A 13,823-nucleotide genomic window follows, 5' to 3' on the forward strand; every position below is an offset into this window, starting at 1 on the left:
TGCTTTTCAAACATAAGCATTTTTGCTCATGGTTTTACCCATTTCTGAATTATGCATGGTCAGTCATTACACCCAAACATGAGGGGAACACTCTCCCCTTTTAAACACACCTATCGTTACTAAATATTACCAGTGAGAGCTTTGCTTGTACCTTCCCCAAAAATTCTCAGGAAGGCTAAAATGAAGTTTTAGCTTGTAAAAAAAGCTTGAGAAAGTTACGTGACACTTAAATACACTGTAAGACAGATTGTGTATTTCTTATCTGGTTTAATTCATCTTATGAGGCATAAATGCAACCTTATAATTCAACTGTAAATAAAACTGTTAAACTTTCTGTTAAAATTTCATGACAATGAAATTCCCATTAGTATTCTTGGCAGTGCGTCTTTTGCCATCATTAATGTTTTAGTCAGGATACACAGCTTCTGGAAGGAGGTTGCCTTCAGTGGTGTCCTTGAATAACCAGGTATATGGAGTATACCCCCCTCTGATCAGGCCAACAGAAGAGTTTTTTTCCCTTTTAATATACAAAAGAGGAGAGTTTTCTTCCTATCTTTCAACCAGTTTCCCTTCACATTGCCTTCAAGATGATACTGGGGAGAACAAGCTGCCCTCTGACTATTTTTAGCAGAAGGAAAGACCTTGCTGCTACTCTAAGTTGCTTTATTGGAGACAAATATCTACTAGAGCGTAAAACGCTGAAAATTCTCTGGTCCTGGACAGGGTAACACACAGCAGCAGTTTCTAAGATATCCTCTTAGCTATCTGAGACTGAATTTGTACATGTAGATAGCATCACACAAAAATACTTGTCAGGACCTGAAAACTGCATGCAAGCTACATACACGCAACACTGGACATCCCAGTCTGCCTTTCAATAGGGGTACTAGCTCAACAGTAACACCACACCATTTTCGGTTCTAGCAGTGGTGTGTCTGTTGCTAGCTGAAGGCTATCTCTTCACCACAACTCGCTCCACAGTATTTTTTTTTTCCTTGACATCTTATCTCCTCCCTCTTACATAGTGCAGCACAGAGCTTGATAGCTGGTTGACAAATCAGACTCAGATGAGGACAAGGTGTCCGCAGGACACTCCCAGCAAATCACCCTCACATCAATGCAGCTTGAGCTTCCAGAAGACATTTTAGACCAGACGACATAAGCTCAGCAACTCCCTAAGTTACACCAGCAAAAACTCCCTCAGGACGGTACCTTTACAAAACGTTAGTTTAACAATCTCCTGGCACAAAAGTGTCACTAATCACATTACTGGCCAAGTCTGTTAATTGGGTGGCACTTCCCAGCACAGGCCTCGCACCGCATTTCTAAAAGAAGAAGTGTTTTACACCAGTAAAAGACAAGCAGCCCGTCCCGTCTCCCCCTCAGACGACATACGAGGCGACGGCTGCCCGGCCGGCACGGCAACCAGCACCTTCCAGCCAGCTCCCCGCCTTTGGGGGCACCTACGGCTTCCCGCCCGCGGAGCCCCTTCCCCTCAGAGAGGCGGCGAAGGGCCCGCCCAGCGCCCAAGCGAGCCCCCGTGGCCACCGCAGCTTCTCAAGCCGCCCCGGCGGGCGGGGAGGCTGCCGGCGGGGCTGGGGGCGGGCGGCAGGGCCCGGCGCTGCCCCGGGGGTGCCGGCGGCGGCGGCAGTAGCGCGCATGCGCAGCGCGCAGCGGTGTGGGCGGCTGCGCGTCGGCGGGGAGCGCCGCGTCCAATCAGCGGGCGGGGTGTGTGCGCGCGGGGGGGAGGGGGCGGGGGGCAGGGGCGGCGGGCGGGTAATGTTGTTGGGAGTCACCTGACCGCTGGCGCCGCAGTCGGGCCGCAGCCTGTACTAGGAGCGGCCGAGCCCGGGGCAGCGGCAGGAGGAAGGGGGCGAGGCGGTGACGGCGCTGCCCTCCGGCCGACCGGCCCGCGGCTGAGCGGCGGCGGGTGCTGAGGTGAGCCGAGCTGAGGAGCCGAACCGGCCGCCGTTGCGGGCGAGCGCGCCCGGCCGGTGCCCGTCGGGCTGCAGGGGTGGTGTTGGGGCCAGGGCAGCACCATTCGGGCGCGGGGTGGGGGGAGGCTGAGGCGCGTTCACGGGGGCGGTGTTAGTCAGCCCGGCCCCCTTCTCCCCCCCCCCCCCCCCCCCCCGCCTCCGCGCTGCGGCCGGCGTAGTGGCCCGTCCCGCCGCGGCCCCCGGGCGAGGGCTGTGGGGGCGGCGGCGGAGCCCTGTCAGCGCCGGGCAGCGGGCGGCGGCCGGCTCCCCCTCCTCGGTGCCGAGCTCCAGGTGTTCCCTTGCTTCCCCCGAGGCCTGTGCCTGGCGCTGCCGCGGGGCTGGGCGGGCGGTCGTTACTCAGCGTCTCGTCCCCGCTTTCCGCGGGTGCCCGTGCGCTCCGGTGGCACAGGCGTGACTCTCCCACGCCGCGGCGCCCGGCCCTGTGCGAAGGGGGCAGCGCAGCCCTGCTGGAAATGCGGCGGTAAGCCCGCTTTGCCTGGGTGAAGCGGGCAGCTGGTGCCCTCAGTGTTTGTTACCCTCTGTGGGAGCTGGGGAAGGTTTATTTTAGACCCTAAACAAGGAGGTCCAAATCCTGTCTGTCTGGTTCTCTACGGTGAGATCCTTGGCATGCTGAAAATGTGGTAATTGTAAAAGAATCGTCACCTGCTTTTCTGTCAAGTGGTATTTACATTCTTCATTTTAGTATGGCAATATAGCACTAATCCCAAGTTCATATACAGCTGGGCCCTCTGAATGTGTGTTGAAATAAAAAAGAAAAAGCAAAGGTTCTAGTAATAAAGTGCAGATAACTGTATATACAGTTTCATCGTGCAGTTAACTTTTGACAGATGTGTTAATTTGAGGCACTTCGGGAAGGCACTTTCAGCGTGTGAAAAACATATTTGACTGCAGTAATGGAAAAACTGCAATCCAGAAACACTGTAAATTAAGGTTACGTAGCACTCTGAATACTCTAGTAATAGAGTCAGTTCTTTAATCTCAAGTGTTATGCCACACTGAAAAGGAAAGAGTATGTTCCTGTTGAACACAGCAAGTCCAAATTAAAGTAACTAAGATATTCCAAATTTTATTTCGTGGTTTACGAGTTTAACTTTAAAGGTGACTTAAATGGCATAATTACTCTTGGATGCCCTAACACATGTGAGTAAATCTGTGTGTATGTTAGCAAGTAGTGAGGCCCAAGTGGCAGATTTGCAGAGAAACTGTTGTCACTGAAAACAAAATATCCGCATTGTATGCTTTTCAGAAGGGCTTCCTTCGAGATAACTGCTGAATCTCTTAGTATTTTGACTTCACATGTACCTTCAGACTACATTTTCCAGTTTAGTTTAGTCTAAAAAGAACCTACTCTTGTTGTCCAGGTCCATCTTGTGACATGAATGAAAGCATAGTAAGTGGGACGTTTGGGAAGTTTGCTTCACTAGCACACTCCTGATTCTAACCAAAATGCTGAAGTGGAGCTTTAACTTCCATCTACTGTATTTTTGAGTGTTTTGGACTCAAAAATGTGGATGATCTTGGTGTGCCAGGTATTTATTTGCTTTTAATAGGTTCTAAAATCCTTATGCTAAGGAAATTCTGAGCAGTAATAATTTCATGTTAATGTAACAATTGGCTGGTATTGAAAAACATACCCTCTACCTGATCATGTGGATCAGGTGGCACTCTCATTGGGTATAGAGTAGAGATGTCTTTGTACATGAGTTGTATGAGTCCCAGATAACTTTGCTATGTGGTTTAGGGAAACATACCTCAACAAGTCTCCTTGTCATGTCATTCTGACAACACCCCCCCCCCCCCCCCCCCCTTCCCAGTTTTATAAGATGAGATGTTCATACAGATTCTTCATAAATTTGCTTTTAATCATAGAGCTGTCTTTCTCTCTGCACTGGGCATGCTGGTGTGAGGGGGGTGAGTGGTGTGTCAGTCAAAGGATTCATGTTTGTGTCTGAGCGCTGGCATTTTAGTTGGCCCTTAGAATTCAACCACTGAAAGTTTCGTAGGGGAGGTTTTAGGGGTAGAAAAAACCTTTGTGGTATTTATAGCGTAAGTCCTATTTGTATGCAGTCCTTAGTTAAACCATAGGTAACATGTTAGTTGATGTAAATGGGGCTGGGAACAAAACCTTAAGTGAGCAAAAAATAACTGCTGAAACAACCATTAAGTTGTATGAATTCAGCCTAGTATGACGGCAGTGGAGATAATGTATGAGGACCCACCTGTGGCTTTCCCTGCCCCCCACTTCCAGTTCAGAGGTTAGTGGTGTGGAGAGGAAAAAAAATAATAGAAAGGCTCACTTTGCTGTAACAAATCATAGTCTGTATCATAGAAGTAACTCCATCTCTGGCAGTATGCTGTATTTTTCAGTTAAGGCCTTTCTCAGGCTGGAGGGAAGTTTTGTTCTTGTTGAGTAATACAAAGGGAAACCTTAGTATTTTGTATAAATGTGAGTTAGCAGGTCAGAGCAAGGCTCAACTAACCGGTCAGCTATTGAAGCTTTGGAAAGGAGGGGGAAGTGCGCTATGAAGGGCAAATTGACTTTAGAAGCATTGGTGAAATACAAATAAATTGAGTTTAATCATTAGACACGCATTGGAGAGCGGAAGAGGTAGCCTAGGGTATCAGTCAAAATGCCTTTAAATGAGAGGCTGCATCTTAAAGAATATTCAGTTAGTCTTTAGAATCATGTTGAGATAACTTGTTTGTGAATGACTTCATTTGAACTGTCAAGATAATGTTTGTAGGTGTTTGTTTGGATTCTAGTCTTGGCCCATTGACTAATAATTTGATAAGTAAATACATAGGGTTTGCTATCCCTTTTGACACTATTAAGGTCAGTATTTTCTGTGGTACCATCTCAAAAATACTTATTTACATCTCAGCTAGTAAGGCCATATCTTTTAACATCGTATGTCAGTTAGGAAATGGTCTACGGTTTCCTGATGGGAAAACTGAAACACAGCTTTGTGCGATTTGGTGGAGGTCTTTAGTAGAATTGTCATTTGAAGCCTGGTCTTCTGCATCTTTTTTGCATATTATGTAAATATTGCCAATTCTGATGAACCTGTGCTTTTCTGTTTTCATAGAAATGTTTCTGAAATTCTTTCTGATTTTGTCTAAAATATTCATAGAATTTTCTTTCAGTTTCACATACTGTGAAGAACAGTTGTGGAAACAAATCAGAGTTAAAAAGCTAATACCAGAAACAAGATTATGAATATAATTTCCAAAAAGTATTTTCTTTGACTTGCCAATATACTTGCTTCTCAGCTCTTTCGGGTTCTTGTGTCCTTTTAAGTTAAGAGTAAGATACATTAAAACCAAGGATGGTTAAATTAGTATTCATTATAAATATTTTGACATACACACTTGTGAATGGGTTCTGACAGTCATTAAACTAAAATAATTCATGTGCTTTGTTTAACTGTGGCAAGGAGTAGAATATGTAGCTATAAACGCGAAGGTATTTGTCCTTTAAGTAAAGGCAAGAGTTGACAGTAGATGTTAGTTGTGTATGGATTTACATTATGCCAGTTTACCCCTTATCCTAAGTGACTATTTTATTTTCTAACCTAGTTCTTATTAAAAAAAAAACCAACCCACACAATTCCTACTAGCATTTTTTAGGGTGTTGTGTTTGTGGAGTTTTTTTGTTGTTGGGTGTGTTAGTTTTTTTTCTTTTTTATTTAGGTGAGCCATGCCTTTAGGAAGTCTGTGCATTGTTGTTATCTTCCCAGAGTAACTTGTTTGAATACCAGCAGAATTGAAGGGTTATAAACGGTGAGATTTTGCTACAAAGGAGTCTCTGAAATCCCTTCAGTCCTATTTCATTTTTTAGCACTGAAACAAACTAAATCCCATGATATGATTTTTATCCCTGATCCAAAAAGTAAACAATTAGTGTTGTATAAAATAATGTTAAACTGCAAAGTAATAACACTTTTTTTCTGGCTTTGGTATGGACAGCTTTATATCATCTTCTGAGGGAAACTATTCAAACCTCTGCTCTGTGGAAAGCTTCTACGATTACACAGTATCAATCCTTCCCCCCACCTCATGCCCCGAGTTCTCATGTAGCTTGCAAATATTAGAAAAAGTGAATATTCAGGCTTAAAATCTGGAAAACAAATTAAGACTCTCAGTGCAGACTTAAAACTTGCCAGACTTCCCGTGATTCTTTTTAATTCTTGCTTGTGACTTGACAGGAGTCCAAATGCGGTGGTAAGAATTATGTTGCAGAAATACAACCTAATAATTTTTAAAAAGCTCATTTATGTAATTAAGCTGTGAACAATATCATCCAGGTGTTTAGACTAATAAATAATACAGTTTAGAATTTTAATTATGAATGTGCTAATCATCTGAAGATGAAACCTACTTTTTTTTAGAGGAGAAAGCATTGTTCTTATGAAGCAAAGCTTACTTTTTGCCTTTTTTAAATCACTTTTTTCTTTTAAAGTCTTTTTGAACTAAAGATGGAGAAGCAATAAACATGAACACTAAAATGCTTGTTCATTCCTTGTCAGCATAACATGAATCAGCAGCTATTAACTGCTGTAGGCATTCATCTGTAACATAACTTTTTCTCCTTAAAAGGAGAGGTAGCTGGGGGCAAGGACATAGATATAAAACTTTAGAAAAAAGCCTTTGCAGTGTATTTTGAATAAAATGTCTCTTATCCGAACTCTCCTGTTTTAGCAGTAGTAAATGATAGTTGTCCCCTTCTACTTTACATCTGTGGATGAGAGATTTTTTTTCTTTCGTAAGAGAAAGTAAATGTAAATGTCCACCCTAGGGGAACCAAGCAGATAAGTGACCTGCTGGAAGTTACTCAATAGATCAGCATAGGAGTTGGGAATAGCACCCGGAGCTTGTTTTTTCCAAGCTATTTTTTGGGGGTCTGCAGTGCTTTTTTTCCAACTGTTCAGGAGTTTCAAGTGTTCTGAGAGTACAGATGTGTTACAAGCATAGTGATAGCTGAGCAGACCTTTATTGTCTGCTAGGTGATAAATTAACCTTGCTAGTTTTATTGTGATGTTGATCACAACAAATTGCATCTGGATGTCCAAGTTGGACAGCTGTCCTTTGCTGTCACTGCTGTCTGAGCCACATAACTGATATCTGAGTCTAGGAAAAAAAGGTTAGCTCTTCTTTTTAGGAATATCTGAAGTAGATTTATTGACTGATGGAAAATAAGAAAGAAGTGCCTTCTCCTTAAAAGAAAGCACTGACTTGATAGGATGTAACTCCTGTAGCTCATGTATTTTTGGTTGGCTCTTGCTAGTAGTGTTGCTGTCTTAGTAGAGCTCAAGACACAAGACCCACAGGTCAATTTGTGCTGGTTTATTGCCCCACTTGCTGTTAAGTGTATTGCAGGTGATGGTAACAAAGTACGTGTGTTTCACTTGGCGGTGAGTCTTTCACAGACAATCATTAGGTGTGGATGCTAGACTCGATGGAATCCAAATGCTTGTGGGTTCCCGTTGTACCTTGGTGACCATTAGATACTGGATTTTCTTTTCCAGGTCCTTAGATTTATCGCCAAGAGTTTAGATAGCAAGTTTGGCAAATGAGCTATGTCTTTCCTGGAAGTGCAAGCCTCCTAAGTAGTAAAGGCATGATGACCATTATTGATTTCCATGGATTTCTGTGCTCTGATTTAGTATTTTTAAGGACACCTGAAACATTCAAACTCAGAATGTTCAAAAAGTATTTTGGTAAATGTGTACACAAATCATAGGTGTATCATAATGTAAATAGAAGCAGAAATGACAGTGATTTGCACTCTCAAACCTGTATCTCAGTTTTAAGGGCCATTTTAGTATTATTTGGCTATTTGCCTTAAAGAGTCTTGGAGCCTATGGAGGTCATTTCTGTGACTCATTCATTTTTTCTAGTTGTGAACTTTCTTCTAACGCCGCCAGCAGATCTTTCCAGCATCAGCTGGTCTGACGTTCAAAACAGTCCCTTTAGCTGTAAAGCATACCCCTTTGTATGTTGAAATCTCACCCTTTTCAGTTTTTGTGGTGTTTGAGTATAAACTAAAGGACACTGAATTTACCTCTGTGTTAGCTGTCTTAATTGTTGTTCTAAGTTACTCTGTGGTAAAGTTCCTGGCAGCTGTCATAGGCAGGCAGAGACACCTCCAGCTGTTGTTTTTGTCGTCTTTGTTCAGAAAGAATGATGCAAGTATACAATAAACCAGCTATAAGCATATAGAACTGGTGTTACCTGACAGTTTTTCTAAGTTACTGAAAAGCTTAGTTGTAAACTATATGGCATTTGGGGGGTTTTCTAACATTGATGCAAAATGCAAGATACTCTGTCTAAATTTTTATTTAGAGTCTAAAGAAGTTCTTGCTATTAGTTCACTGCATTCAATAATAGTATGTTTTACTTATTTAGTCAGTTTCGTTGATTTTTATGATCCTGTATGTTTGGCATTCATTACTAATGAAATATTTTGGACAGAGCATTTGTGTTTTAGAAATTCTCTACAGAAAAGCTGGAGTTCTTTGGTAGTTGTCCAGTGGGCATCTGGATAAGTGGCAATGATTTGGGATGATTGCTGTTGATGTTAATATTTGCAGTGAGCTGATGGGTGGTACAGTTGCTTTATGTTCTAAGGTTTTAAATGTTGTCTTAATATCTGCATCTTATTCCTATTGCTTCTGGTTAGCCTTGTAACTTTCCCCTTTGAAGGGGATTTCTGTCTGTTGCTGCCTTTTTGCAACTACAAAGGACTTAATCATTATGGCAAATTGTGAAGTTTGAGCTCAACAACACAAAAAAAGGCAAGGGCTTATATTGAGTGTTCTGTGTCAGTATACATACACTGTGTTTTGCTGTTCTTTGCATAATAAGGAAAACTACTCCTCAGCATTAAATACTTGAGGAGGTCGTACTGTGTCAGACCTTGACTTTTAGGAGTGGTTTGCTAGGAAGACATATTGTAAAAGGCATTTACTGGTTTTATTATTATTATTTTACTATATACGCATGTATATATTATATAAAAAGTTATGTATTGTTTACATAACACATTATTTCTATATTTACACATATTATTCAAAAATATATATCTTTTTTGTGAAATGCAGTACAAAACTGTTTCCAGGACTGTGTAATTGAATTTTCAGAGACATACTGAAACATCAAGCAGTTCTTTTGCCCTATCATAAATGTATGGAGGTAAGCTGGTTTCTGTGCACGCTTTTGTCAGCTTCAGTGACAACTTGATGCTTCAAAGCTTCCTTCATCTCTCGGATAACACTTTTCTTGTTGACCACAGGATATCGAGTGCAGGCTTTTTACATATTGCGGTGGTGGTGCTGCTAAGCATGAAAGTTAATTTACCTTGTGCCAAATTTGTATGTGTGTGGATGAGAAATACATCACACTATTATGAGGTTTACCCTGGTAATATGTACCTACTTTTACGCTATCTATTCCAATGTAATATGATCTATTATTATTTTCCTTCTGTAACTTAGCAACAACAGTTCCTTATAGTTTTACCTGGTCTCAGCCATAATGTTTATCATCTTTGGAATATATACTTTTTTTTTTCTTAGTATTATAGAATGCTTTGGGTCGGAGGGGACCTTTAGAGGTCATCTAGCCCAACGCCCCTGCAGTGAGCAGGGACACCTTTAACCAGATCAGGTTGCTCAGAGCCCCGTTCAACCTGACCTTGCATGTCTCCAGGGATGGGGCCTCCACTGCCTCTCTGGGCAACCCGTTCCAGTGCCTCACCACCCTAATTGTAAAATATTTCTTCCTTATATGCAGTCTAAATCTACCCTCCTCTAGTTTAAAACCATTACTCCTTGTCCCTATCGACAGGGAAGACTTAATGGTTTACCTGAAGATCTGCACCAAGTGACTCTTCAGGGCAGAGATTGTGGGGGAAGGAGGTAGAGGATCATTTAACTAACTTTTATTCTGCAGTCAACTAGGAGTTAAAGAGCAGTAATTGCTGCCAATTGTAAGCAATCAGATGAGCAAACCTGCAGTCTGATTTTAAAATACCTTACATTTACTATACTTTGCAGTTACCTCCATGTTAATAAAACAAGCTAATGAATAACTTCAAATGCATGAGAAAAATGGGCCTTGGATGAGATCTGTATTTGCCAGTGAGTCTTGATAGGCATCTTGCTCTGATCTCCACACCATGTATTTAAACAAATGTATATTCCTTTTTTAAATGTTGTTGCAGTGCTAATTTTCATCAATAAGTAGTTTATAAGTTCTTTGAAAATGAATATGTATATATCTAGTCAATTAAAAGTAGAGATGTCTAAATGTACTGAAGATATGGTAATTTTACAGGTACCTGTTAAGCATAGTTTTCATATTCAATCATATGCTAGTAGGGAGGAAAAAAAAATTGGAGTTACTTTACTTTGATAAAGCAGAATGAAGTTTTATAGCCAGTATTTAGGAGAAAATATTTTTGCCCTTAGGCAAAAAACATTTTTTATCCCAAATCACTGTCCGATAAAGAATGGAAACTTCATAGTAGCATGCTTGGTTGTGTTTTCAAAGCAGAACTTGATTCATTTGGCTGCAATGTGTGTTTATGTACATTCTCGCCTCTTTCCCCTCCCCTCCACCCCCCCCTCCCCTCCACCCCCCCCTCCTGTTTTTGCCCCTCCTCTCAAGGTTATTAGGTGCACGGAATTTCAGGTGAGAGGAATTTGAGGAATGCTCTTGTGCTGACAGTACTAGTTTTCTTCCACTAACTGAGGATTTGTAATGAGTTTTCATGTTGTTGCTTCTTTAATCCTTTCAACCTGCATTATAAGGACTATTTTAAGTTTTGGAAGATTTTTATGGACTCTCCTTATTTTTGATGGTAACTGCTGTATTAAATATCTCAAAGAATATTCTTGCATGTTTTTGTTTCTTAGCATCTTTTGCATTCAGTCACGTGGTTGTTTGTTGACGCTGACTTAGTGAACAGTGATTTAAGTACACAGTCATCTGCTGACTTTTGGCTACTTTTACAAGTTATCTGTGCCTGCTTTTAGTTTTCCTTACTTAAATGTTAATTTTAAAATAAAAATAGCATGGTAGAATAGGAGTTTTAATATGGTTTCCAAGGAAATAATTTGTGTTACCATAGTTTGTAGTGTCTGTTTTCCTTCTTTTTAGTAACCTGTTGCTGCTTTCATTTGAATTGGCTGGGGGGGGGTGGTGGGGGTGGGAAATGATAATACTTTCTACAAATATTATCTAATATTTATAGAAGAAAATTATGTAAAATGGACACCTGCACTGTGAGGAACAGAGCCTAGAAGGGTCTGTCCTTGTAGGACAGTTTCAGCACGAGCTTTTAAGTTATAAAGCTTCTTTAAAAAGCACTATTGAATTCTTTTCTCTACTTCACACCTTTTCCCCTCTTTGTCCATCCATAAATGAGACTAATTTTAAGAATTTCCAAGTGCTCCAGGAGAATAGTTAAAGTAGAAGAAAAATTAAACAATTTACAGAAGAGATGTTCTTCTTCTCTTTGGTAAAACAGTAAGTCTTTTTGTTGTTGTGGATATGTATATAACAAATCTACTTATGGACAAGTGTATTTTGTACTTAGATGCTACTGTGGAAAATGTAGTTGGCTATCATGACGAATCCTATCTTAAATGTGGTACCATGTCTTTATTACACAACTGGAAAACAGAATTAAGACATTCACAAGTTTGACCTCTGTTAGTACTTCTCTAAAGTGTTACAGCTTTTTACAGTGGTTACATTTTCCCTTTCCTGTTTGATGCTTTTTGTTTTCACCAGCATTTTCAGTCTTCTGGCTCTTTTCCTTTTAATATCTGTCTTTATCATGTGTGACAGTAATTAGATTTTACAAAGAAGACTGAGAGAAATTTAGTGTTTGAGTGTGGTGTGTGTGGTGTTTTTTTGTTTGGTTGGTTTTTTTCTAAAGGTTCTTTTAAATTCTGAAATGCTTAATGAAATGCTGCATTTTGTTTTGGATACTTCAAAAAAACTTCCATCCTGTTTAAAAATAGTGGGGACATAACTTGACTGATGAAATCTTCACATTAGGAAGTACACCATTCTGAAAGAGTAAAGTGTTAAATTGAGCTATGCTCAAATTCAGTATTTATTTTCACTTCTCAGGAAACAGAAGGTAGTGTTTCAGTGTTGAAACCTGATTTTTTTTGGCTCCAACAACATTGGAAGCTCACTATGAGTGCTTCAAGTAGGCTGCACGCTGTTTTGAAAACATGTTGTGTGCCCTGCAGAGTTCAAGTGAAAAGGAGGGTTGACTGTCCTCTGCACACATATGTATATACACACACTACTGTTCCTTTTAGCCTTCCATGCTATGAAAGTGTAATGAGCTGAATTGGATATTGGAACTGATTATTTTATAAGGGGAAACCCAAGAGCAGCATATATGATACATGGCTTGTCTATCTGAGGGTTGGGAGAACTTGAGACTTCAAAAGAAGAAAGAAAACAGAACCTTTAAAGGCCTGTCTGTAACTGTAGTCTCCCTCCTGAGTTTTGCCTAGGTTCACCCCAAAATATGTCATTATCTTTAATACTTCCCTGTGCTCCCCGCCACCCTGGAATTTAGTCTTCCATTTTGTCCTCCATTCCTTTTTGATGATTTTTTTTTTTTTAAGGACTTCTGGTAACAAATATGGAGTCATACTTTGTTAAACTGTGTGTGCTGTAATATTTGAGGAATATGGTAGGTTAAGGATATAGAGCAAACAAATTACAAAAATGTAATTTATATTGCACTGCTTACCTCTCAAAAGCTATCATAAGAATAGGATTTCATGAATAACTGTCACAGGGAATTATTTCATAATTCTCATTTAAACTGATTAGAAATTAAGTATTTCCTAAGTAAACAAATCTCTGTAGTCTTGTTATTAGGTATATGAAAATGTTTAAACTGTTTTTTTGCTTCCAAAAATAAGCCCTTTAGGGTTAACAGCACATGGTATAGCTATTGCTTAGTGGGAAAACTCCAATTTGTGTAACTCTTTTTTCCCTCAGAACTGTTATTTTCACAAACCAAAATCTTGTATATTTAAACAAATGCCCCCAAACAGACTTCCTGTCTTTGTCTTTGCCAAGTTATGATCTGTACATTTTGTTAGTAAAGTTGACTGTGAAGTTGAGCGTACAGTGTTCCATGAGGGAGTGGGAAGGTCAGATAATGCTGGTGCTCTGCACTTTACTGGAGTCCAGACTGGTACTGTGCCACTACTGCCGCTTGAAATGTGGATCTTTTTTGTCTCTCTCTCTGTTCAAAAGATCACTAAGAACGCCTGTATGCCATGAAAATAACTTGAGTAGTGAGTAACCAGGAGTATAGCTGGCAGGGTGGTTGTTTTTTCCCCAGTGTTTAAAAATGGCCATGCCCTCCTCTCTCCCTGTGTTGTGAAAGTTTCCTATATTTGAAAACTGAAGATTTGCATTGGCTACAGCTTTATTGTTGTTGGGAGCTGGCATATCATAACAACCTCTGTTGAGCAATATAATGATTGGGTAGTCCTGTGTCAGCTGAAGTGAGTCTCAGCAACTGTGTTCAGTTACAGTAACTCTTGGGTAGAATAGTGCAGTGTAATTCTAAATACTCAGTTAGTTAAGGTAACACTTTTCCTAGCAATATCGTATTTTCCTTGCAGAAAAGTTCCAAATCTGGTTACATGGTTTCTTCATTGAGCTTCAGATGGGAGGACACTTCTTATTAGGCTCTTTTTATTTTTCTTTTCTTTTTTTCTTTTTAACTGGAAGAAAGGCTCAATCCAAAGAAGATAGGACTTTAGAAATACAGTGTAAAGA

At 40.6% G+C, this 13,823-nt stretch overlaps 1 protein-coding gene across 1 annotated transcript in view; it reads left to right on the top strand.

The window, feature by feature from the left end:
- Positions 1–1,891: 1,891 nt before the first annotated feature.
- Positions 1,892–13,823, top strand: part of BACH1 (BTB domain and CNC homolog 1) — a 29,220-nt gene continuing 17,288 nt past the window's right edge. Inside the window, exon 1 of the mRNA XM_075727603.1 lies at positions 1,892–1,938. The gene's annotated coding sequence lies outside the window, so the exon portion shown is untranslated. The remainder of the gene's footprint in view (positions 1,939–13,823) is intronic.

The sequence above is a fragment of the Pelecanus crispus genome, chromosome 1 (assembly GCF_030463565.1).
Source record: "Pelecanus crispus isolate bPelCri1 chromosome 1, bPelCri1.pri, whole genome shotgun sequence".
NCBI classification, from domain to species: Eukaryota; Metazoa; Chordata; class Aves; order Pelecaniformes; family Pelecanidae; genus Pelecanus; species Pelecanus crispus.